At 43.5% G+C, this 27,121-nt stretch overlaps 1 protein-coding gene across 15 annotated transcripts in view; it reads right to left on the minus strand.

The window, feature by feature from the left end:
• Positions 1 to 27,121, minus strand: part of MIB2 (MIB E3 ubiquitin protein ligase 2) — a 325,069-nt gene that overhangs the window by 236,625 nt on the left and 61,323 nt on the right. Inside the window, exon 1 of one of the 15 annotated variants that reach the window (XM_085609506.1) lies at positions 3,611 to 3,630. The exons of the other annotated variants lie outside the window; for them this stretch is intronic. The gene's annotated coding sequence lies outside the window, so the exon portion shown is untranslated. Of the gene's footprint in view, positions 1 to 3,610; positions 3,631 to 27,121 lie in introns of those variants that run through there. 15 annotated transcript variants of the gene reach the window in all.

Here is a 27,121-nt window from a genome sequence, read left to right on the forward strand (position 1 = left end):
CAAAGGCGCTTTTCAGGGCCTCAAAGGCTTTGTTCGCTTCAGGGGACCAGACAAACTCCTTGGACTTCCTCAGTAGCTGTGTGATTGGGGCCACCACTCCTGAAAATCCATCTATAAACCGCCTGTAAAAGTTAGCGAAGCCAATGAAACTTTGGACGTCCTTCACGCTTTGGGGCACCGGCCATTCTTTCACCGCCTTGATCTTTCGTTCTGCCATCTCCTGTCCCTCTGGACTCAGCATCACTCCGAGGAATTCCACGGATGTGACGTGGAAGTCACACTTGCTGAGTTTACAAAACAGCATGTTTTCCCTCAGCTTTTGGAGCACAGCTTTGACGTGGTGTACGTGCTCCTCCACACTGGACGAATAGATGAGGATGTCGTCGATATATACGACCACGTAGATATCCAACTCCTCTCTGAATACCTCATTCAAAAAGTACTGAAAGGCTGCCGGGGCGTTGCACAGACCGAACGGCATGACGAGGTACTCAAAAAGGCCGAACCTGGTCTTAAAGGCGGTCTTCCACTCGTCTCCGTCCCTCATGCGCACCAGATGGTATGCCCCTTTCAAATCCAACTTGGTGTAGATACGAGCTTTCTTGACCTGTTCCAGAAGTACACTGATGAGAGGCAAGGGGTACCGATTTTTTATGGTTATCGCATTCAATGCCCTAAAGTCCACACAGGCTCTCAGCTCCCCATTAGCCTTCGGGATGAAGAAGAGTGGCGAGGCGGCCGGAGACTTGGACGGGCGGATGAATCCTAGCTTGAGGAGTTTATCCAGGTACCCCCGGAGATGCACGTTTTCCGGCTCCGTCAGGGCATACAGCCTGCCGCTGGGAACGCTGGCCCCTGGCACCAGGTCGATCTGGCAGTCAAACTGTCTATGTGGTGGTAGCACTTCCGCCTTCACCTCATCAAATACATCCTCAAAACTGTGATAAGCCTGGGGGAGAGCCACATCTTTTTCTGCCGCTGTAGCCACCGTCTGACTCCCGCTCTCATCTGCGTCAAGGGATTCCGTTCTTATTCCACAATGCAGGATGCAATACGGTGACGTCATTTCGATGCGATGTGTTGGCCAATCCACAAAGGGGTTGTGTTTCTGTAGCCACGGCAATCCCAATATGACGCCATATTGGGGCGCTCGGATGATGTTAAAATCGATTTGTTCCAAATGGTTCCTCCCATATCTCATCGGAAGGACCCCCGTGTGCTGTCCGATGGGCCCCGTCACCAATCGCCTTCCGTCTACCGCATAGACGTCTTCGGGTACTGCTTTGGGAAGAAGCACTAGCCCTAGCCTGCATGCCTCGTTGTGGTCCATAAACATGCCAGTGGCCCCTGAATCCACCATGGCCACAACGGGTATCCACTGGTCATGCACTCCCACGTGCACCGTGATAAACAGGTGTCGTTGTCCCTTAGTGACCGAGTTGGAAAGTGAAGGGATGGATGAGTGACTCCGAGACGCCCCTTCTCTGGTCTTGGAGTCCTCTAGTTTTCCGCCGGTATGTCCACCACGGCCGTTACCGACCGGTTGGCCCGATAACGTGACGTCTTCGGTTTGGCAGGGCATTCACGTACGTAGTGGCCTTTTTTGCCACAATATAGGCACAATCCTTGTTTACGGCGTGACTCTTTCTCCGTGGCTGTGAGGCTCGCTCGTATTGCGCTGATGTCCATGGGTTCTCCCTTGGATGCGGTGGAAGTTTCAGGACTTCCCACCGTCACATAGGATGGAAGGGATTTTCCTTTTCTCCCATGATCCCCCTTTCTTTCACTTAGCCTATGTTCCAGCCGTAATACCAGGTTGATAAGGCCCTCACATGTCTTGGGTTGAGGGTCAATATGAGCCACGGCGTCCTTGAGCTCATCGCACAGCCCTTGATGGAAGAGCGCCGTCTGTTTAGCAACAGGCCACTTGGTTTCCGCAACCAGCCTTCGGAACGCGTTGAGATACTGCACCAGGTCGTTGGATCCCTGTCTCAACTCAAGCATTTCACGGTCCGCCGTGTACGAGTCAGCCCTTCTGTCGAAGACCTTCAGGAATTCCTCGCGAAAAGCACCCCAATCACATAAGAGGGGGTCGTCCCTGCTCACCAGAGGTACGGCCCATTGTGCCGCGTTTCCAGCCAAATAGGATATAAGGAAAGCCACACAAGCCTGACTCGTGGGGAACGCCTTTGGTTTGCACGATAAATGTAGCGCCACTTGTGTGAGGAATACCTGCACTGTGTTAGGATCCCCACTGTACCTCTCTGGTGTTGCCAAGGGGATGGCTACCGGCATTTCCACTACTACCGCAGGGGTCTGGTTCGTGAGGGAGGTGCTGGGCGTGAGCGGGTCCAATTGGATAGCATCCAGTCTGGCTTTTACATCGGCTGTTTCTTGCCTAGAGGCAGCCACTTCAACTTGCATGGCCGCTAAAGCAGCCAGCACATCATCAAGTGTTGCCATGTCTGTTATCGACCGGGAGACAGTGTTATTAAGGTCGGATATTTTGTAACGCCCTGAACGTCTCAGGATCGTTTAACAGACACGACAATGAGGACGCAACCACTTGTGAAGGGTTAGTTCTTTTAATGAAGGCAAATAAAATACAAAGAACAAACAAAAGTTATAGTCACTGGAATCCTCCAGGCTAAGTACGTTACCAGCCCACAGCACGGATGGTCCTAACCGTCCTCTGCATATACGCCGATCCCGGCGTATGCCAACAGAGGGCAGAAATGAAATGGCCGACAATGCCAATCGGTAGGCTGTGAGGGGCACGAAGAGTGTTGGGGAGAATCGAGGAGTCAGGGAAACACCCAGCCGGGGTCTCTACCTGAAGGGAGCAGCCGCTCAACCTCTTCCTCAGACTGCACCGGGACGCGGAGTCACCTCCTGGTGATGCGTCACCGATACCCCAATCACAAGCAAGAAGACTGAACCGAGAGCAGCCGCTCGATCGATCCTGTGGACTTCCGGGTCTGTAACGCGGCAAACACCTCCTGGTGTGCGTTACAGCTGGCAGTCCCTGTGTCTCTGGTCGGGCTGGGAGTTACGACTCCAACCAGCAAAAGCGCCACTGCGCTTGGACTCAGCCGAGTCAAAAAGCGAAGCTCAATGGTTGACCGGTAGAGCTTCCGGGTCCTTCACAGGTGACGATGGGGCAAGACACGGCCCAGGGAGTAACGACTCGACCTACCTCCGTTCTTGCCTTACTGGAGCACCACTCCGGAACACTGCTCTTCACGAAGCAGGTACGTCGGTGTAAACACAATATCCGACAGCCTTGTACCTCCCGGTTCCTCCCTTTATAGGGCGTGTTTTCCTTGAGTTATGTAACAGCTCTCCTGTTTACATAAGGGCGTGTTTCCCTTGAGTTATGTAACAGCTCTCCTGTTTACATAAGGGCGTGTTTCCCTCGAGTTATGTAACAGCTCTCCTGTTTACATAAGGGCGTGTTTCCCTTGAGTTATGTAACAGCTCTCCTGTTTACATAACCTCTCAACCGCTAAGCATCCTGGGAGATGTAGTCCGTTTTCGCTGGTTACCGTTTTCCTCCCCTCGTATGACAGGAATTCTTGACACTCTTCCACCTCTTCGCCCCAGTACTCACCCTACTTCTCTTTTCCTTTCTCTCCAATTCTTCCACGTGTGTCTCCATATCTCTTCTCCGCTGCAATCTACCTTCCCCCCGGCGCCATTTTTTACTCCTCTTTCCTCCGTCCTCTCTCCATCTGCCTCCCTACCTCTCATCCACCCCCATCCTTTGCTGCCTCCCTTTTCAGTCATCTGCTCCCTGTTCGTTAATCTCCCGCCCTCCCCCATATGATATTTCTCTCAGAGCCACGCGGCCTCCCCTTCCCCAGTTCAAACACTGACGCATGAGACACTCCCAGCAGCGAACCGGGCAGGGAAACAGCCTATGAAAGGTTAATCATCTCACTAGGGCCGGACACAGCAGAGTCAAGCCACGGACCTGGCTGGGCGCCAACAACCCCTGCACGAGCCCAGCCTTGTAAACATTTGCAATGCAAGTCATGCAGTAAACAGCAAGTGAAAATATGACAAAGTCTCTTCAAGATGCAAATGCATTACTCTAACGCGCAGAAGCGTTCCACTTAGAACACCAGATTTTATCACTGACTTGAGAGGCATGGGTTAAAAGGCAGTTTTTAATGAAGAATTTGGAAACATTCACGGCCTACCATCTGCTTTGCTGAAAAATTCATAAATGAACCGAGAGCCAACTCAGTCGTCATGTGCAGTCTATATGTGGCACAATTCTTATTATATACATGGAGAAACATTACAGTCTACGAAATCAAACCCAAGAGGTTTTTACCGCTTACATCCTGAGCTCATGTATTTCAAGGTGCTCGCATATGTAATAATTACGATACAGATTTATAGATGGGTAACTGAATTGCGGGGATTATTATTATTTTTTTTAATCAAGGGGTTCCGAGTGACATCAAATAAACAAGAGAGACGTATGAGTTACCTATGATGTCACTATGAACCCCAAGGTGAAAAACACCCCCGTAATTCACTTTTTATCCATCTATATTTTTATGTTAAGTTTTGCCCATAAAATCATCTGTCCCTGCTTTTAAATCTTTCAAATACTATGCAAGAGCAGAGGAGTGATGGGGGTGCAATACAATAAAACCTCGAAATGTTGGCCTCCTGTCACCCAGTGCTCTCATCCAGAATCAGTGATCCGTGTCCTGCGCTGTGAGAGGCCAGTCGCAGCAGTCTGGAATTCCTGTATGAGGTAGCAACCATGGGTAATATCTTTTGTTAACAACTGTTGCTACATCATAGCAGTGAGTTGCTGCATTTGAATCCACTTATTCATGCTAGTGGTTCGCTACCAGAGCGATACATGACAAAAAGTAAAACAATTGCCCAGGATCACACAAGTAGGGAAGCCAGGATTGATCCCAGGTTTTCTGGATTTGCATTGTTGAAATTCAGCCACTAGACTAACTCCTGTTTTCCATAAAGGGTTAGTGCTTTGTATAATGCGTTGTCTTTAACTCAAGGTGCATGAGGTTTGCACATCAGTGGCATGCAGAAGTTACCTAAAAGCCTGCCTCATTTTGGGTTGAGGATTCGAGAGGACCTCGAGCTGAGCCACGGTCAGGTATTTGACTCCAGCCTTCAGTGGCTCGTTCATCTCTACTGGAAGAAACTCCCACCTTTTCAATCATGGGGTCACTGATTGTCTTGAAACTATGTAGTTTTGGTGTGTTTTATAATGATTAGGGCTCCCGGTTTTATGGTATTTATTTTTTGACATTTCCGTCTGTATTTTCCATATTTATTTTTTGTCAACTTTATCTGTATTTATCCATATTTATTATGGTTTTTATTTGAAAAAATAAAGCTGAAACTGGTATATTTCCGCATTTATTTAATCAATAAATATGCAGTCATGCTTGAATGCCTGCCAGGTTTCAGTGATATGAACACCTGCTGAAGATAAATCAAAGCACTTATATAAAAATATGTACATTTCGGCATCAGCCTTGTGCATATCTACTGTTGTTTAAGCCTCTTTACAAAAATGTATTTCTTTTTTAACCCCCTTACCTATCAATCCACACAGTTATTGGCTTGGCAGTCATGGCAAAGTGCATTTAGAATCACTCAAAAAGCCCCTAATTTCTGTTTTTATCCACATTTAAAAATAAATACAGACAAGAAAATAAAACATTTCTGTCTGAATTTATCTGTATAATCAGTAGAAACGGAAAACAGGGAGCCTTAATAAGGATACAAAATTTTTCTCATCACTGTGTACTTGGATAAACTTTTTACCATTCCTAGAATCAGTGCATTTTGAATGTTGTTTCTCGACTATGCTTCAAACTAGAAATTAAAAAAAAGAATGAACGATATACACAAAGAGTAAGTGCCACTAATGATCTTTGCTAAACTCAGGACAGGGACAGAAGCCTGATGTCTGTCCATGAGGGCACACTTGGTGAGCTCCTCCAGGTCACCAGACAAGTCGATAACCTTACTTGGGCCAGGGGACAGGCCTAGGCCTCTGTGCACACGCAAGATTAGTGTGACACTAAGGAAAACTTTTTTTTTTTTTTTTTTAAACGATACCAGTCATAGTCGGGCACTCAGGGCAGGGGAACACAGCTGTGTACCATGGAGGAAGAGACCTTTCCCAACACAACTACTTAGTTAACCCATTCTATGCTCATGATGGAGCGTTTCCGTCATGATCCGTGGTGGGCGTGTGCTCATGAAGGGACCGCTCCGTCATGGCACCCACCCATGGGGAAAGTGCTTGTGCTCCCCTCATGGGCAGCCCATCTAGCCCCCACAAAGGAAAATGGCAGTGGAAGAGTTTCCGCTGCCACCCCGACACCCCCCCCCCCCCCCAGGGCAACCCCATGACATCAGCGCGCACAGCAGGAAGCCCTGGAAGCCATTTGATTCCAGGCGTCCGACGGAGTAGGTAGGTGTTCCACTAGGCACCAGGGATGTCTTATTTTGGCATGGAAGCGACCCCTTGGGCAAGGGTCGCTTCCAAAGGGGGATTTACATTGTGGATGTTTTTCTGTCCCCCCTGGGGGCAGATCGGCCTCTTTTTTTTAAAACCCCACTAGGCACGAGGGATTATGTATGTATTGTATGGAAGCAACCCCTTGGGCAAGGGTTGCTTCCAAGGGGGCTCAAATTTGCTTAATGTTTTTTCTGCCCCCCCCCCCCCCCGGGGGCAGATCGGCCCCTTTATTTGACCTTTCTGCCCCCGGGAGGGGGGGGGGCAGCAAACCCTACTAGGCACCAGGAATTTTGTATGAAGTTGTATTGAAGTGACCCCTTGGGCAAGGGTCGCTTCCAAAGGGGGTATTAAATATTGGATGTTTTTTCTGCCCACCCCCGGGGGTAGCTCGGCACTTAGTTTGGCCTTTCTAGGCACCAGGGATAATGTATTTTTAGTATAGAAGCGACCCCTTGGGCAAGGGTCGCTTCCAAGGGGGAACACATTTGCTCAATGTTTTTTCTGCCACCCCCTGGGGGCAGATCGGCCTGTTTTTTGGCCAATCTGCCCTCAGGGAAAACCCCACTAGGCACCAGGGATTTTGTTTGAAGTTGTATGGAATCAACCCCTTGGGCAAGGGTCGCTTCCAAAGGGGGTATACAAAAATGGATGATTTTTCTGTCCCCAGATCGGTCAATTCTTTGGGCCTTTCTGCCCCCGGGGGGAGGGGGGGGGGGCAGAAAACCCTACTAGGCAGCAGGGATTTATGTTGTATGAAAGCAACCCCTTGGGCAAGGATTGCTTCCAAGGGTGTGAAATTAACTGGATGATATTACTGGCCCCCTCCTGCCCCGGGGGGCAGATCGACCCTTTTTTGGCCTCTCTGCCCCTAGAGGAGGAAACCCCATTAGGCACCAGGAATGCTTTTATTGCAGATCGAAGCGACTCCTTGGCTAAGGGTTGCTTCCTTTTTAAAAAATGTTTTTATTCTTTATTTAGACATCCATAATGAGATATACACATCAAATACAATACACAGTACATATACGCATGATGTCATGTCAGTTTTATATTACATCCCCCCTTCTAAATAATTCACACCCCCTGCTCATGCAACATATCGATTTTGCTTACTTCAAGCGAGTGAAATTCAAAGTGTTGTTGGGAGCATTTAAGGTCTGGACTGCAGTTAGAAAAAAACTGAAAATAGAAAGAATTCACAGATATACCCCCTGGCTGATAATGAATTGCTGCCTGAGATTTTCCAGGATGGATATATGAAAATATGGTTTGAAAGGGGCTTTGGGGAACATTGGTGATTTAATGGAGGACAAGGATATATATTCCTTTGACATAATCAAGAGAAAGTTTGGGATAGGGAACAACCATTTCTGTAAATATTTACAAGTAATGGATTTTATGTCTAAAAAGGTAATTAGCTGTCATAGAATTCCCTTATTGGACATGATATTAGGGGCTCCGCCAGCATTATCTAAAATTTGTAAACTACTTAATAAAGAAATGGGGGACGATTTTACGAAACACACTAATTGTTGGCAGGATCTGGTGCAAGCAGGGATAGGGGAGTGCGAGGATTCCCTATTGCTAAGTCAGACAGCGTGTATTTCGGCAAACCTCCAAGTACAGTGCTTTAAAACCTGGCTTAATTTGCACATTACTCCAGCACGGATTTTTAAATGGGGAGGATCCACAGGTATACACTGCTCACGATGTGGAAGTCTAGCCGCTGATAGCGTACATATATTTGCTACCTGTCCGAATCTATTATCTTTGGTTACCAAGGTGGGCAATCACCTTATGCATATGTTGGGATCTGAGGTGGATCTTACGCCTCAAGTAATAATGCTGGGGGGTTGTAATAATGTAATGGCTGAACCAAATCGGACTTTGCTATTTGTAGCTATGGCGGTTTTAGGCTATGCCTGGCTGGGGCTTGGTTAGATCAAGATCCTCCATCAGTGCACTGTTGGCTGGGGAAATTGCTAGCAACTTATTGATGGGAGAAGGCGGTATAGGAACGAAGGGGCAACAGAGCTAAAAAGAGAGGGATTGAAGTTTGGTTGCCAGTAACTAAATGGATTAATGAGGATGTCGATTTAATTTAATGACATAGGACTATCCGGGACACCTAAGAAAGGTCAAGTTGAGATTTTGTCATGAATGTAATATCAAGGTTTAGTGTATATTAAGGTTTTGTTTAGCTTAAATTTCCTTTGGATCAGAGGGGGAGGGGGTAGAGCAGGGCTAAGGGTTGCTTCCAAGGGGCTTAAGTTATGTTTATGTATTTTCTGCCCCCCCCATGGGGACAGATCTGACAGTTTTATTGGCCTTTCTGCTCCCAGGCGGGAGAGGGGGGCAAGAAACCCTACTAGGCCCCAGGGATCTATTTCTTTTGCAAGGGGACACATTTCTGTCTGCTGTTTTCTGCCCCACCTGGCGACAAATCGGCCTGGCAGAAAACCCCACCAGATCCCTTGGGCAAGATCACCCCCATTTTTCTCTGCCCTATTTGAAGGCCCATCTGGCAGATTGACCACTTAAGTAGTGACATAGCGTGTTATAATGTTAATTGTTTTATTTCTCCTGAATTGCAATTATAACGTTTTATTTTTCCTTTTTCTTCTAGTTCAAGGCTTTTGCTTTTTAGACTGATGTTCCAGGTTGCGGTTTCTTTGCTGGTGGTTCTGCAGTTTGTGTAGTTGCATGTGTTTGGTAAGAAACTTTTATTTGTACTATTTACTCTAAATGAGTTTCATTTCCCTCCATGAATGTGTTTTTTGCACATGGTGTAATAATAGCAGTATGTTGGGCTTCTGTTTTTTGAGTGTCAAAATCTTTTTGCATTTGTGCTCTTTGTGTATTTTGTTGTCTTGCGAGTAATTGGTTTAGTTTCTTCTTTCTAGTGGAATATTGTTGCTTTTTGCTGTGTCTCTGCAGAGTAGGCGCTGGTGAGTGTAGCTATCTTTGGCAAGTGAGTCATATTGTTTTTTAGTCCATAGATTTTTGTTCTAAAGCCACACTTTGTTTATTACTTATTTTACACAGTTTGTTGTTGTTGACTTGTTTGTGAAGTCTCCTTTCTTTGTAAGGACTATGGCTAGCGGCAAGATTACTGCTCAGCAGTTTGTTGGTATGCTTTTTGAGTCTGTCTCTGACCATGGTTCAGAGACTGATTCTGCATCTGAGGCAGGGGAAGATTCTGGCAGTGAGTGATCTGTCCACGAGGAATCATCGGATGATGACAGCACTCTTAGTGCAGATGAAGTGCCAGTTTTAGAGGAGGACATTGATGTGCCGATAGTGCAGCAAGAGGCATCTGGGTTGCAGCCTGGGGCTGCAAGGCCTCCCATTGGAAGTGCTGATCTCTGGGTTGCCCCAGGCACGGTGCAGCCGACATTGCCAGACTTTACTGGTGTTCCAGGGTGTAGAGTGGATACTGAAATCTTTTTGCCTATACATTTTTTTCAATTGTTTATGGACAATGTTTTTTTGGCAGAGAGTGTTGAGCAGACTAACTTGTATGATCAACAGTTTTTGAGGGACAACAGTGCCAGCCTTAGGCCCCACTCTAGAGCTACCCGGTGGACTCCCACATATCTGGAAGAGATGAAGTTGTTCTCGGGTTGAACTTTTTTGATAGGCTTGCTACGGAAGCCATCAGTGTCTTCATATTGGTCTACTAGTCCATTGATGGCAACAGCTATATTTCTGGGTGTCCTGAGTTGTGATAGGTATTTGCTTCTCCTTTGGATGCTGTATTTTGTTGATAATGGTTTAGCGTTGCCACAAGAGCACCCTGATTGTGACAGTCTTTTTAAGATTCGGCCTGCCATTGATCAATCTGTAGATCGATTTTCTGAGATCTATGCTCCAGGGAAAGAAATAGCAGTAGATGAGTCTTTGGTCTTCTTCAAGGGCCGCTTTGTTTTTAGGCAATACATTCCTAGCAAGAGGGCAGGCTACGGTATTAAGATGTATATACTGTCTGACAGTAGGACTGGATAGGTCTCTAATTTCAGGGTCTACACCGGTAGGGATTCCAGGATTGACCCCCCTGGTTGTCCGTACACTTTTGGAGTGACTGAGAAAATTGTGTGGGAACTTGGTAGAGGACGTTTTAACAAAGGTCACCATTTATATGTAGATAGGTTTTACACTGGTGTGCAGCTGTTCAGGGAATTGGCCAAAGTGGACACTTGCTTTCGGCACAATCCACTCTAACCGTAAAGGTTTCCCAAAATAACTTGTTTGTCAAAACCTTGTGCAGGGACAGTGCAGTGTATTGTGTAACGAAGAACGTCTATCTGTGAAGTTTTCAGACAGGAGAGATGTCTACATACTGACTACCATCCATGACGAAAGCACTTCACCTTTGACTGTTTGGGGTCAGGTTGCTGAAGTGCGCAAACCTGTGTGCATTTTAGACGATATTAGGCTCATGGGTGGTGTTGATACAGTAGATTAGAGGTTGGAACCTTACACTGCTCTCCGTAAGGCTTACATTTGGTATAAGAAGTTGGCTATCCATCTTTTCAACTTGTCAACCTTTAATGCTTTTGTTGTATTTAAGGATTGATGTCCTGAGTCAAAGATGACTTTTGCTAAATTTCAGGAATCTGTATTAGGCAGCATTGTTGTAGTGGAACAAGCAAATGTTCCTAGAGTTGAAGTGGTGGAGGAAGTGGCTAGATTGAAAGATCGCCACTGTATTGATTACTTTCCTCCCACGCCCTCAAAAAACTTTCCCAGAGGGAGATGTAGATGGCGAAGATGTACGCGGAAAGAGACTTGTATGTACTGCTCCGAGTGTCCTTCTAACCCTGCGCTGTGTGTGCCTGCTTGTTTTAGAATGTACCACACGCAAAATAATTTTTGGGAGCATCCAGGAGTGGTAACGTGAACTGCCTGGTCTGTACTGTTTAAAAATGTTGGTTCAGTTTCAAGGTTGGCATTAGTGCAATGAATATAGTTTCAGATTTTTTGTTAGTAGATTTGTATCTATTTACAATTTGTGTTCTCTTTTTTGTATTAAAAAACCCTAAATGTGATGGCGGTGTGTGCAGGCTGGCACTTGGCTGGCAGTGTGCGTAGGCTGGCGCTTTGCAGGCAGTGTGCGTGGACTCGTGCTTGGCAGGGGGTGTGCGTGGACTGGCGCTTGGCATGGGGTATGCGTGGGCTAGCACTTGGCAGGCAGTGTGCATGGACTGGCGCTTGGCTGGCAGTGTGCGTGGACTGGCACTTGGCAGGCGGAGTGCGTGGACTAGCGCTTGGCAGGCGGTGTGCATGGACTAGCACTTGGAAGGTGGTGTGCGTGGACTAGCACTTGGTAGGCGGTGTGCGTAGACTCGCGTTTGACTGGTGGTGTGCGAGTAGTGACTTGCTGCTGATCACTACACACACTGGTAGCCAAATGCCAGTCAACGCAATCCGTCAGCTAGTGTGTTTGCTGTGTCAGGCATGTGGGCGTGTGAAAGTGATGGGCCCTTGAATGGCACTGTCTTGTGATGTGATTGTTGTGATGTGATGGGCCTGCGGCTGGCGGTGTGAATGGTCTTGAGTGTATCATGTACGAAAGGTGTGTGAATAGCCTGAAAAGCGGTTGGGGCATTGACGCGGCTTTACAGCTCACGAGCTGTGAGTCACTGGTTCAGTTTTTTGTCCTTTCAATTACTGATGGTGCATTTCATTTTTGTGAAATCTCTTGTTAATAAAATTTTATACACTGAACCATCACTCACCCTTGTGCCAAATCCAACCAGTATGTGTGTGTGCTTGAGGAATAGATGGTTGTGCAGTATTATTTGTCTTTTCTGTCTTTCTCTGCCTAGGTGTACATTGAATCCAAGATAAACCTACCAACTCTAGATATTCTCGTAAACTAAACCCCCAGGGGAGTACATGGTGATATCTCTCTCGTGGATCCCAACTAGTTATCTTACCCACAATGTCCTGCAAACCTCAAAATGCGACTGTCACATATTCCTTGTATTAGTGTGCCATAATTTTCAGGCTTCAGAAAGAAACAACAAATTTCCTACCACCCAGCATTCCCCCAGGTCTCCCGATAAAAAATTATACTGCATTCACGTGGGTGGGCCAAGTGCCCGCAACAGGCAAGGGCCCAAAATGTATTCAGGAGACTTCAAAATTACTTATCACACAATGACCTGGTTTTGCAAGGGGGGTCACCTGGGTTTTTGGCCGCAGGCTCGGCAGCCATCTAGGGAAACATACCAAACCCACACATTTTTTAGGTTGAGCCTAGCGCAGCGCGCATGCGCTGCTCTAGGAATCGGCCTCTTGGAATCACTCTGGACTTCGAGCAAGCTCGTGCTCGAAGTAGTGAGATTTAATTGGCCTTTGCGTGTGGCTTTCGCACGCAATTGGCCAAAGGCGGCCTTTTGTCCCACCTTTTCTTGAAATGTTGACGCCTACGGCCTAGACCTTGCGGTTACGTGCAGTGTGCCATCTGTTTAAGGTCACATTTCAAAGCTTGGTTTTCGTCGATTTCACTTTCGTGGCCGCGCTTACTTGAGTTTACAAGCTTCCTATGCCTCACCCGACGGCGTTACTCAAAGGGAGTGTGTCAAAGCTACATGCGTGCAGATCGATGAGCCAGCCCCCAACCTACTTGCGCAGCGCGATAGAGAGTAAATACAATAAAAATGCCTAAGCTATGCCAGCAAAAACGCCGGTGGCAGTACCGCCTTCATAGAACTTTGAAATCCTTCACCAGTCCCTACAAAAGATTAAAACATGAAATATTTATTTAAATAAGGCGGCATGAGTAACCCTGCCCTTCCGTTCGTACTCACCTCTGTTAGTGAAGCAGTCGCCATGAAGCAATCAGCCACCGTGACCTACATTCAGACAGTCCAAATGGATTATTGTGGAGTTTCATGGCTCCAATAGGATGAGGCTATTATAGCCTATTTTGCAGTAAATCAAGAGAAGGAATGGGGTGAGACTGACAAATTGTTGATCCATTGGATGAGATTGTCTAGGCTCGTTCCAGTGGTTCATACGGATAGTGGTTTGCCTCTACAGTACAAGCCCTTTCAGGGGTGACCCATCCATTTTCGGTGGGTACTGCCGGCAGGGGGCAATGGCTACAGAATGGAACTTGCTGGTCATTCAATAGGGAAAGCTGCACAAGAACCCAATGCAGATTAGGACATGATTTCGCGAATTGTAGCGGGGAGACATCCAGTTGATCAATGGTTTGGTAACGTCCAGTTCAGTTGGCAAAGTGGTCAGTACAGCCGGAATGACAGGAGTGGAGGGCAATAGCAGGTGGTGGGGGGGGGGGGGGGGGGGAGGGAAGGGTCCTACTCCTTTGATTTGGGCATGTTAAGTTACTGGCTGCAGTGTTATCAACGCCATCGTTAAGCAAAATGTTTGTTTTGGGTTTTTACTGAAGGTTTTCAACTAGGTCACCAGGTACCTAGACAAAGAAGAAGGGCAAATAACTTAAGATCAGCAGAAATTAGGTAAGGAAGTGTGGCAAAGGTGAATTGTGGTTCCTTTCATAGAATGGCCATTAGAGAATCTGACAATTTTCCCACTAGGGGTGGTTCCTAAAAATCAACAAGGTGAATACAAACGGACTCATCTTTCATGGCCACAAGTTGAGTCAGGTAATGATTATATAGACAGCGAGGATGCAGTGGTGCACTATTCGTCAGTGGATAAGGCTATTACCATAATGAGATCTTGTGAGAAGGGAGCTGAAAGGGCAAACTTGAACATCAAGTCGGCCTTTATGCTTCTTCCTGTTCATCTGGATGATTTCTCCCTTTTGGGTTTGCAGTTTGAGGGGAGCATTTATATTGTCAAAATGTTGCCTACGATACGTTCAGTCTCTTGCTCTCTATTTGAAATGTTGTGTTCATTTCTGCAGTAGTTTTTCTCTTTCAAATATGGTTTCTGGTAGGTTAGACAGTATTTTGATGATTTTTTCCTGGTCGGAAAAGAAAAATCTGGGGAATGTCAGAAAGCTCTTAAGGATTTCCAGGGTCCCATGGCTGAACTCAGAGTGCCTTTGGCTCCTGAGAAAATGTAAGGCCCATTTACCACACTTACCTTTTTGGGTACTGAATTTGAATCAATGCATATGAGAGTTTGCTTGCCACATGATCAAGTGCAGACTTTGATACATTTGTTGGAAGAGGCCGTGGATTGTCACAAGTTGGAATTGCAGAAGGTGCGTTGACTACTAGGGTACTTGAATTTTGCTTGCAGAGTAGTGACAGTTTTTACTAGGCGGCTGGGTTTTTCAGTGGCAGGTGGGCTTTTACCACACCATAGAGCCTGGCTAAAAGCAAGCATGAGGGAAGATTTGAGAATCTGGATTACATTTTGTAAAGAATTCAATGGAGTTAAAATGTTGCCTCTGGAAGAGGATTGGCTATGACAAGTACACGTTTTTTTCTGATGCTGCAGGCACACATGGTTTCTGACTCTTCTGGGATGGTGGGTTTGTGGCGGAGCCTTGGCGTCAGACATGGCTTGATCAGAAGAGAAGCACTGCTTTCTTGAAATGTTTTCCTCTGGTCATCGCGATTGTATTTTAGGAAAGCTTTTTGCGAACAAGAAGTTGGTTTTCAGTGTTGATAATCAAACAGTGGTTGCTTGGGTACATCTACGAAAAGCCAAAGATGAGAGAGAGTTCTCAGGGTACTAAGGGTTCTCCTGTTAAGTTGGTTGAAGTTCAACATCCTGTTTAAGGCGAGATATGTACCCGGTGAAGATAATATAGCGAATGCATTGTCTCATTCACAGTGGCAGAGGGTCCGTGGGCTAGAGACGGGTGAACCACTGAAGACCAGAAGGCAGCAGGAGCTCTGGTAGAGAGGTAGATAAGAACGCTTGAACTAATTGAGAAATCAGTAGCAATGTTGAGCAAAAAGGTGTACAAGCAGGCCTGCTTTGAGTTTCTGGGTTCTGTGGCATGCATGAGAGGGATAGATCCAGTAGCATTTCCGATGAGGGAAACAGCGGCTGTTCAATTTATAACATGCTAGATTGATCTGGTTCTTTCTTCAGCCACTATTTCGGGTAAGATGGCAGACATATTATTTTATGATAAAGTTTTCTGGGGATAAGATTCGATAGAAGGTGAGTTATGTAGGAGGATTTTAGCAGGATGGGCTAAGGAAGGGGGTGCTCATGGTGACAGACGTAGAGCAATTTCTGGTAAGTTGCTTTCTGATATAGTGGAAATGTTATCTTGGGTTTGTTTTCACCTCGGAAAGTGGCATAGTTTTCATTATGTATGGTTTGGCTTTTTCACAGGGCGTTTCGTATTTTAGAATTTTAGAGTGGTAGGCTGGAATGTAAAAAGTGCTTTGTTAAGGAGCTTCAGCAGATAAGGTGAGTTTGTGTGACTCTCAGTAAGTCGTACCAGCTAGAGGGGGGCAAGAAGTAGTTGTGGCAAAAAGTCTTCCTCAATCCTGTTGCCAAGTTTTCAGATTGATTGGCTTTGTAAGTTTCTTGGCTTGGTCTTTACATCGGGTTTTTATACAGGAGGACAGTTCCTGTTTGACATCATTCCAAGTCTTCTGAATATTACGGCATGTTGTGGAGGTTTTGGGTTTGTGTAATGCTAATTACAGGAAGCATTCCTTCAGGAGTGGGGTGGCAACAGAGGCCAATCGTTTGGGAATGTCTGAGGAGAAGGTAAAGCTTTGGGGCATATGGAGGTCTAGCTATTAACAGTGTTATGTTATTTTATAAATTATATGTGAGGATCACATTAGTTAGGTTATGATTAACAGTTGTTTCTCTAATAGGTTATGTAGTGGGTCAGAGCAGTACTACTTCCGCTGTGTGGATGGTGGGACATTTCTTCCTTTGTTGGGTTGCAAAGCAAACTGAGGCCATGATAAACTGCAGACAACTAGGACTTGATGGAGGAAGAGTAGTGGTTTCACGGCGAGGAAAGATTGGAATTAAGTGGGGCAAATTGTTAGGCATGTTATCCAAACGTTTTGTGGGTAGGGTGTGCACTTATTTGTGAGCTATCCATCTTCGGTCAAGCACTGGTTTGTTGAAAGCTTTGAAAATAGACTTGGTGAGGATAAAGGAAGATTGGTCTGGGTCACACATCCTATGAACAGAGTTGATACAGAGGAGAGTTTGGAGTGGTGCCAGGAAGCTGAGTGTGATAGAGAAGCAGAGGAGGAAGTTCAACAAAGAGATGCAAGGCTTTTGCAGAGGAATAGGGATTTCAGTTTTGAAGCATGAGGAGAATGTACAGTAAGACCAGTCTTTATTTCGTCAAGGTGGTGTTCAATTGTTGCTATTTGGTAATACATATTACTTGTTGGAGCTTCGGTTGAGAGCTGCGCAGATATCAGGTTAGAAATTATGGAGTTAAAAAAGTTAATTAGCTATAGAAGATGAGAAAGGGTTTTTGCGGGTCAGAGAGGAAAACGCCTGAGTGGCAACAGGACAATTGTTGTATGGGAGAGCTTCAAGTGGGGTGAACACGGCTCAGGGAGGTCAGGGATATGGTCAAGGTAAAGGAACAAAGGAATGGATGGGGTGAAGGTAAGAGGGGAGTATTTTTGGTGATGTCAGTGGATGCAGGAGTTGTATCACAGGTTTGGGTTGTGAAGGGAAGAGTTTAGAGGGAGGGGCAATGAGATTTTAGAAGGGTGGGTGTATTTAGGAAGTTTACAATGTATTAAGGAGGTTGTTATTAGTTTTGCAAGACCTTTTGCCAAGGTTTTTTTGGTATATTGATTCAGTTGCCAGACCGGTTCTTTGAAAGCCTCCTTTTATCCTTATATCAGTGTGGAGTGTCTTCTTGGCACGCCGGATTAGAGTTTAGAGGAGCTAGACTCGCCTGGTCTCCCCATGGGCTTGTTGGACAGGTGGTGCGTCCTTGGGACTATTAGAGGGCTCTAATTGGCCAAGAAACTTTAGATGAGCGGAGCAGTAGGAAATTTAGATGGGATGGTTTGTGAGGGGCCGGCCTCATTGACCGTCGTCACACCCAGCGGTAGGACGCACAGAATTGTGATTTTCTGCCCGCCCCATTACTAAGCTTGCATTTCTTTCATGATGGATTTGGGAATTGGATTTCATCTCATTTGTTTTAGTAGGGCCAGTCCATACTTTTGTGTGGTATGGTGGAATTTTTGCTGCTGGTAGGCAGATTTGGGTTTTTCTGTATTTCTCTTCCTTCCTCTTTAATATTTTTCCCTCTCTCGCGAAATGTCTGATCAGGAAAGAAAAGAGTAGGTCCTCAAAAAAAAGCTGGTGGCTACCACCAGCTCAAATTAACCGCTCCCCAAGGGAGACTTGCAAACCTTTGTTACTAATACTCATAACACATATGGAGGTCTGGGGTCACGTGTAGCCATAGAATCTCACAGCCTAAATGCACAGTTTTCTCTGGGGTGTTCAGACAGCCTCAGCACGTGGGGAATTCTTCTCTATGAAGAGTTTTTGCTCACTACCTCTAAGAGAGCATGGAGCCATTTGTCCCAAACAGGGGCTTCTAAACTACTCCAGAGTTAGAGATTCTCGCTCACAAGCACTCGGAAACAAAAAGAGAGGCTTGCGTGGGTTTGGAGACGCTTGCATGGGTCTGTTTATACCACAAGGGGCAGTCTGGTCTTAAGGGGCCTAAATCCGTGTAGGCTGAAGCTCAGAAAACAAGAGGCAGTTAAACCCGAGGGGGAATTAACAAAGGGTTCTGGAATTTTCCCAGTCTGCCCTCACAACTCCCAAATCTGCTTATTTGGTTTGTTACTTCGTATTTCTCCTTTGGCACAAACTGTGAATTTCCCTCCCAGGCTGGTGTAAACAATAATAAAAACCGGTTTTCAGTTAACCATTTCCTTCTCCCTACATCTCTGACTATAAGAGGAAACCACTAATCATCTGTTGATTTCACTAGTTTGCTTACATTTGCAAATATCACAATAGCGCACACAAAAGATGCTATCTCATAGCATAGATCGAATCTCATGTCTACGGAGTTCGAAACTACCCAGCAGCTCAGTAGGAAACATGAACAGTGATAATTATTTCTTAAACTAGACCCCTGGACTTTCACAATGGGCTATCCCACTGCTTGACTTGTGCGTTCTAACGAGGTAACCACCATGATCTAGAATATAGACATGCATTTGAGGTGATCTGTATTGTGGAATGCAATGTTTCCTTTTATGTTTTCTCCTTTTAAGCCTACAATTATTAAGATATTGAGCTTATGATGTCACACCACTACTGAAAAAGATTTATCTCTCTCTCTCCTGGTGCCCTGACCCACTAATCCGCCTCACTCAGCGCTAAAATGGAGTAAATTTACAGTGGCTAGTATTCAAACTTGTGGCCTGTGCCAGCAATTTTTACATCAAAAGAGCGGATTGATTGATCATGGTTATGTGCAAGTTCCTACGGACAAGAGCCCCAAACAGAACTGTGAGGTATTAATCAGATAATAAACATAGAAAAATCTAGGATACAAGATGCAAAGTACAAACCATGAAAGTTCATTTAAATTTAAGAATAATTACAGAAGGTAAAAGGTATATGGTAAGTCAATCAATTAAAAATATCCATAATGCAAATATATGCAAAATATAATTGGCAGTGGAAGCTGAGCCCTGATCTATTCAATTGTCAATACTGAATACGGTGCGGCAGAAGTTAAAATAAGAGTCAAGCAAGGAGCATTTGTCAAAAGGGCTGCTTATTACAGGCTACAGTGAGAAGTTCGAAAAATATTCCAGATTCACAGACTAACACAAAGTCTGCTCTCGAATAGGGCCAGAAAAAGACCTGCCTCGTTTCCGAAAAGGTGAGTTTTTATACACTTTTACACAGAGGCACTGTACCGTTACTGTGGCATGAGGAAGAAGACCACCATTTATAAACCAATAGCACAACAGAAAGACCATCACATGGTAAAATTACTTTTGGTCTGCATCTAACGAATAAGCCTGCTTTATACGCTACAGAGAAAACAGTACCACTTTCAAAATATAAACAGCACCTCTGTGGGCCAAAAAGAGGGTCCTTCAAATGTATAAAAGTTTAAATCTGTCTTCCCTCATTAACACAGCATAAAACAATACATCAGAGTGCAAGCGAGATCATAAACAATTGAATTTTGTGCAAATAATATTATAAAGATGGTCACGTTACAGGCTTCACAGTGCACAGCAGAGATAAGAAAATACGACTTTCTCTGGCTCTGCAGCACACACCCATTTTGAAGAGCAATTTGAAAGCTCGACTAGTCCAACTTATGTCAAATATCAACCTCATTATTTTAACATAGTAAAACATTTCATTTGCATCTCTCCAGTATTAATTTAAAGTAAAGATTTTTTTTATTGGGGAATGTGCTTCCACACCTGCAAGTTACACATCCATTTTGGAGATATATATATATATATGCAAAGGAATTTGTCTCAAACTCGCATAAATCCTCATGCAAAGACGAACACGGACCCATCAATTGGTGCAAACTTTTTATTCAGTCCAACATAAACGCACCTCCGCCATGACGCGTTTCGGCCTACTGGAGGCCTTGATCACATGACGCTGTTGGTCAAAGCCTGAATATTTAAAGTGCCAGTGCAATCTCAGAGGATACCCTACTTGGGTCCTTAAGAAAGCTATCAGTAGAGCAGAGTGTATTGACAGGAAAGACACTCTTAAGGAGAAAGTACCCAATACAGAAGAAATAGCAGATGCGGATACTATTGTGATTATGACCTTCAATTCTGAATCAGACAGCATCAGGCGCATCCTGTTACGGAATTGGAACACACTAAAAAATGACAGCAGTATAGGCAACACCATTAAAGACCGACCTAACATCACCTATAGACGGGGCAGGAACCTGAGAGACATACTTGTACATAGCGATATTACACCAGGATAGAGATATGCAGAACCTTAAAGGATTTTTTTCCTGCGGACATTGTAAAGCGTGCTCTGCTAGCACTTTTCGCAAGGAATTTACTCAAGGTTCAAGATGTAGAGAAATTACTAAATTCCTAACATGTAGCACTACTTTTGTGATATATGTGATAGAATGTCCGTGTGGGTTATACTACATAGGGAGTACCACTCTTATGGCAAAAAGAGAATACTAGAACACAAACATGCTATCACTAATAAAGACTCAAAATATCCGGTCGCACGACACTATCAGGAGCAACATTTTTCTAATTCCTCTCTACTAAAACTTTTTTTTTTTTTTAGAATCGATCCGGATGGATCACAGAGGGGGAAACAGGACACTTAAACTTAGACAAAAAGAGTCGACGTATATTGTGGATTTACAGACTAGGGCCCCTGGGGGTATGAACCAAGATGAAGAACTTTCAATCCATCTTAAAAAGGAGTAGTTATAGTAGTTTCCCTACTGAGTTCCTCTAGTTTGTCTCGTCAATGATTTGCAGACTCCCTGAGCATGACTTTTGACCCATTGTATGTTTTTAATCTTGATGAGCCTTCTCCCCAGTAAATTAAGTGCATTAGAAACTGCTAGCTAATTTTAAACCGTTTATTTTGTTTCTTTTGCAGGAGAGAAGGAAGGTACCTATTCACTACACGGGTTGCCTAACCTTTTCTTCGACATCACTTTATTATCACTGAGATCCTATTGGGCACTTTTATATGTGAACGGATGTCACTGGCACTAAGAATAGAGAACAACAGGATGGGATTGACCTCTTGTGTCCATTTAAAGACGTTATCTGTGGGTGAGGTGACTATCACCTTTCTTTGTAGAATGAGACCTGAATTGTGGTAGATTATTGAATGATGGGACATTCCAACTGAGCACCAAGCCAATATCGACTTATGCAGCATGCCTAATAAGAGCACTTTTTGCGAATCACATTACACTTATAGCAGTTTTGTGGTGACATTCGGGCTACTCTGCATTGTACATGATTAGAGCAACTTATAAGAAATAAGCAACATGCTATTTATACATTTGCCTCTAACATGTTTCCAATTGCAGTGCTCCGATAGATATGCACTGCACATTCTATAATATTCAGGCTCGAAGAGTTTACCGCTTTCAGATGATAAAAGTATGTTTGGTCTTACTAAACTCTATTCAAATGAACGCATAAACATGAACTGTTAAGACGCTTCATACGATTATGTACATACTCATGAATGTTATTTGTATTTACTATAGCATTGAAAACTATGTTTAGATTGTTTTAACTACTTGCTATCCGTAAGCGTCTTCGTAAGCACCAATATTCTCTGACTATGATAATTACAAGACAATGAGATTTGCTATTTAGTGTGGCTTGCACCAGAATTATGGTGATATACAAATGAGAAAAACTGTCCCATATATCAACATACATTGGTAATTTGGAACTACAATATGGTCGCCGAATTTTATGAATAATGTCCTATCTCTATGTTTGATGCCAATGACGTGGTATCTGTTGTATATAGGTGCTCGTTTGTTTTTTTGCTGCACGGTTTTCACGTGAGCAAGGCTGCAGATGCAGTTGAAACGCGTTGCGAAATAAACCTGGTCACATCTATACTTGCGTTGTTTGAAGCCTGAGAGCGTACGTAATTTTGGATATTTGACACTGGAGGCTGCCAGCATGCTCCGCTGGCGTGTACGCCACTTTCCACGGGTGCCAGCTGTCCAGAAGGGGCTCTGAAGTGTGGATATATATATATATAAATTTTTAGGCAACTATAACTCACGCGACCGCAATCCTCTGCTAATGACATATGTGTCTTTATGAAAAAAAAATATTTGTAATATATGTATAGCTAAAATTTAATGGAAGAAGACATGGGCAAATAAGTGTCTAAATACAGTATTAGCATCAGCAGAGGATTGCGGTCGCGTGAGTTATAGTTGCCTGCACTAACTATAACGTGGAATTTCATTGGTTTTTTACGAGTGAAATGTACAGCTAACTCTAACTTGTGTGAAACCTATGGTTTTTTCAGTGAATTTGCAAGGTTTTTTAAATGCTAATTCCTAACTATAACGTGTGAAACCTATGGTTTTTTCAGTGAATATATATATATATATATATATATATTACCTACTGGCGGTCGCCAGTAGGTAGTTATAGTTAGGACCACGTTTCCATAGGAAAACCTCAACATTCTATTTTGAATAACTTTGGCGCCGGTCGACGAATCCTCGCGAATTTCTCAAAATAGGTGGGGCGCTACGCTCCGCTCCTACCCTGAAAGTCTCGGGGGGATTCGTCAAGCGGGGGCTGAGATAAAAGGGGGGTCCCAAAACGCGTTTTTCCCATGCATTTTTCCATAGGACCTTTAGAACGAGCTACAGCCCGAACGGCTGAACAGAATTACTAGAAATTTGGCAGAGAGGTAGTCCCTAGGTCAAGGAAGTGCCTTTTGTAGGTTTGGTGTAAATCTGTTCAGTAGATTCTGAGAAAATAGCCTTTAAATCAATATATATATCTGAGCCCGCTTACGGTACGCTTACCGTACGCTTACCGTACGCTTACCGTAAGCTTACGGTGGCGTGCGCGAGCGCGATTCTGATTGGCTCTTAGATCTTAGTAAACATTCGAATCGGCCGAAACCAGGAAGCGGCGTCCGCCATTTTGTCTCTCGCACTGAGTGTTGTTTATCAAACATGATGGCCAAAAACATGTTACGGGGCTGTTTTGACAACTCCCTCCCACATAGTCATGTTGAGGGAGTCCCCAAACATCCCCCAAGAGCAAAAACGGTTTTATTTTTTTTTCGGCAATTTCGCGGGGTACGCTTACCGTACGCTTACCGTACGCTTACCGTAAGCTTACCGTACGCTTACGGTAAAAAAATAAAATAAAAAAAACACTATCCACACTTACCCCACCCCCTGTGCTTTTGGTGGCCGCAGGCCACCAAATGTGCAGGGCTTATTAATAGAGAAAAAAAACGTAATTTTGGCAACATGAAATTATAAAATCGAAATAAAAAAAACACTATCCACATTGACCTCACCCCCTGTGCTTTTGGTGGCCGAAGGCCACCAAATGTACAGGGCTTATTAAAGTTGATAAAAACCATGCACGGAACGAACTGCGTTAAGTGGGCGCGCACGCCACAAATGGCGTAAAGTAACTTAGCATTTAAAAAACCGTACAAATTCACTGAAAAAACCATAGGTTTCACACACGTTATAGTTAGGAAATAGCATTTAAAAAACCTTGCTAATTCACTGAAAAAACCATAGGTTTCACACATGTTATAGTTAGCTGGACATTTTACTGATAAAAAACCAATGAAATTCCCCCGTTATAGTTACTGTAGGCAACTATAACTCACGCGACCGTAATCCTCTGCTGATGACATATGTGTCTTTATGTAAAAAAAATATTTGTAATATATGTATAGCTAAAATTTAATGGAAGAAGATATGGGCAAATAAGTGTCTAAATACAGTATTAGCATCAGCAGAGGATTGCGGTCGCGTGAGTTATAGTTGCCTACAGTAACTATAACGGGGGAATTTCATTGGTTTTTTATCAGTAAAATGTCCAGCTAACTATAACATGTGTGAAACCTATGGTTTTTTCAGTGAATTAGCAAGGTTTTTTAAATGCTATTTCCTAACTATAACGTGTGTGAAACCTATGGTTTTTTCAGTGAATATATATATATATATACATACATATACATACATACATACATACACACACACACACATATATACACATATATACATATATTTTTACAAATGGACTCCTGTAAATTCGCCGCAATCAGCAAACAAACAAAGAAACGGCACTCCAGAGGACTGCACAATAACTTTATTGTGCACTAGTTACAAGACAACGCGTTTCGGCGTAAGACTTTCTCAAGTGATTTCCTGTACAGCAATCTCCCTTAGAAATAGACTGCAAGGCGCATGGACATGGAAAAGTTAATATCAGCTTTGGCATACACTCGTGATCAAGGCAGAAAAACAATATTATTTACAGATGTAACGACAATAATGAGTTAGCATAACTGATAGAATTAATTCTGTACAATTAAATTCATTATAAATCTACTTTGTCCAGATTAATTCTCAAATTAGCCGATACCACAACATTAATAAAGTGCGATGTGCAACAATCCTCTAGATTTCCTTGTATAATTGTTGTACGCACACAATTTGGCAAATGCTGTGTATGTTTGCAGATGCAAATGGGCCATTTCGGTAACATATCAGATATATCTTGTTACTAAATCCTGCTCCGTTGTGGTGAAATCCCTGCTGATAATAACAACAAGAATTAATCATCTGATTGTTGCATATTGTTATTAATGTTGTGACAATAATGAGTTAGCATAACTGATAGAATTCATTCTGTACAATTAAATTCATTATAAATCTACTTTGTCCAGATTAATTCTCAAATTATCCGATACCACAACATTAATAAAGTGCGATGTGCAACAATCAGATGATTTATTCTTGTATACATACACATATATATGTATATATTCACTGAAAAAACCATAGGTTTCACACACGTTATAGTTAGGAATTAGCATTTAAAAAAACCTTGCAAATTCACTTAAAAAACCATAGGTTTCACACATGTTATAGTTAGCTGGACATTTCACTCGTGAAAAACCATTGAAATTCCCTCGTTATAGTTAGTGCAGGCAACTATAACTCACACGACCGCAATCCTCTGCTGATGACGTCAGATATTACATCACTGTATTTAGACACTTATTTACCCATGTCTTCTTCCATTAATTTTTAGCTATACATATATTACAAATATTTTTTTTTCAGAAAGACACATATGTCGTCAGTGATGTAATATCTGACGTCATCAGCAGAGGATTGCGGTCGCGTGAGTTATAGTTGCCTGCACTAACTATAACGAGGGAATTTCAATGGTTTTTCACGAGTGAAATGTCCAGCTAACTATAACATGTGTGAAACTTATGGTTTTTTAAGTGAATTTGCAAGGTTTTTTAAATGCTAATTCCTAACTATAACGTGTGTGAAACCTATGGTTTTTTCAGTGAATTTGTACGGTTTTTTAAATGCTAAGTTATGGTTTTTTTTTTTAAGGTTTTTCACCGTGCGCGTACCGTACGCGCACGGTGCGCACTTATAGATATATATATGCTTTTAAATACTATTTTCTCAGGAAATACTGAACAGATTTACACCAGACCTGCAAAAGGCACATCCCTGACCTGAGGACTACCTCTCTGCCAAATTTCAAGTAATTCTGTTCAGCCGTTCGGGCTGTAGCTTGGACTAAAGGTCCTATGGAAAAATGCATGGGGAAAACGCGTTTTAGGACCCCCCCTTTTTCTCAGCCCCCGCTTGACGAATCCCCCCGAGACTTTCAGGGAAGGAGCGGAGCGCCCCACCTATTTTGAAAATTTCGCGAGGATTCGTCAATCGGCGCCAAAGTAATTCCAAATAGAATGTTGCGGATTTCCTATGGAAACATGATCCTAACTATAACTATCTACTGGCGGTCGCCAGTAGATAATATATATATATATATATATATGTATACACACATATATACATATGTACACACAGATACATATATACACATATATATATATATATATATACACACACACACACAAATATATATACACATATCAGCTCCAGACTGTCAATAGGTAATCGTACCCTGTTCCACAGAAGACAGCACTCACGGGGGAGAGTTCCAATAGTATATGTATTTACCCATAATTGAGCCTTGAATGGGCAATTTCAAGAATTCATAATAGTTAGATTTATAGAGACATGGGAAAAATATCCATACGCAGACTCAAATTATGTATAGACAAAGATGTAAAAAATGCTTAGTAAGTAATTCACTCATTAATTAATTGAGTGAATTACTTACTATGCATTTTTTACATCTTTGTATATATATATATATATAATTTGAGTCTGCGTAAGGATATTTTTCCCATGTCTCTATAAATCTAAATATTATGAATTCTCTATCTTTATCGAATGTTTTGTTATATATGATTATACATATAGGGGCTGCCTCTTGCGTTATATGAATTTTGAATGATAATGGAGTGCCCTGTGTTAATTTTGGCAACAGAAAAATTTGCCCATTCAGGGCTCAATTATGGGTTATAACAATCATGGATTGAAATGATGACATTGTTTCCTGATAAACGATTATGTTATCAGGATCCTATACATTATATATGTATTTTTTACAGTGATTTGATGCTCGTTGATATTCAAAGATGGCGGACTTTTGGCACTCAGATTGTGGGGATTTGCCGGATTAGTCCTTTCACTGTTTCTGTTGCACTTTGTTAGCGCGAATAATGAATTGAAAGCAATGGCGATGCCGGCGTTTCGTGCTAAAACATCGAAAAAGGCGACCTGCCGAAACGCGTCTGTAGTGCGCCCAGAGTTCCTGGAAATAAATATACTGTTGGAACTCTACCCAGTGAGTGCTGTCTTCTGTGGAACAGGGTACGATTACCTATTGACAGCCTGGAGCTGATATTGAAGGCGGGAGCACCCCCTGCGTTAGGTTGGTGCGACAAAGGAGCAGGACATATATATATATATATACACCATATATATACACACACACACATATATTATATATACAC

The sequence above is a fragment of the Triturus cristatus genome, chromosome 1_2 (genome assembly GCF_964204655.1).
Source record: "Triturus cristatus chromosome 1_2, aTriCri1.1, whole genome shotgun sequence".
Classification (NCBI taxonomy): Eukaryota; Metazoa; Chordata; class Amphibia; order Caudata; family Salamandridae; genus Triturus; species Triturus cristatus.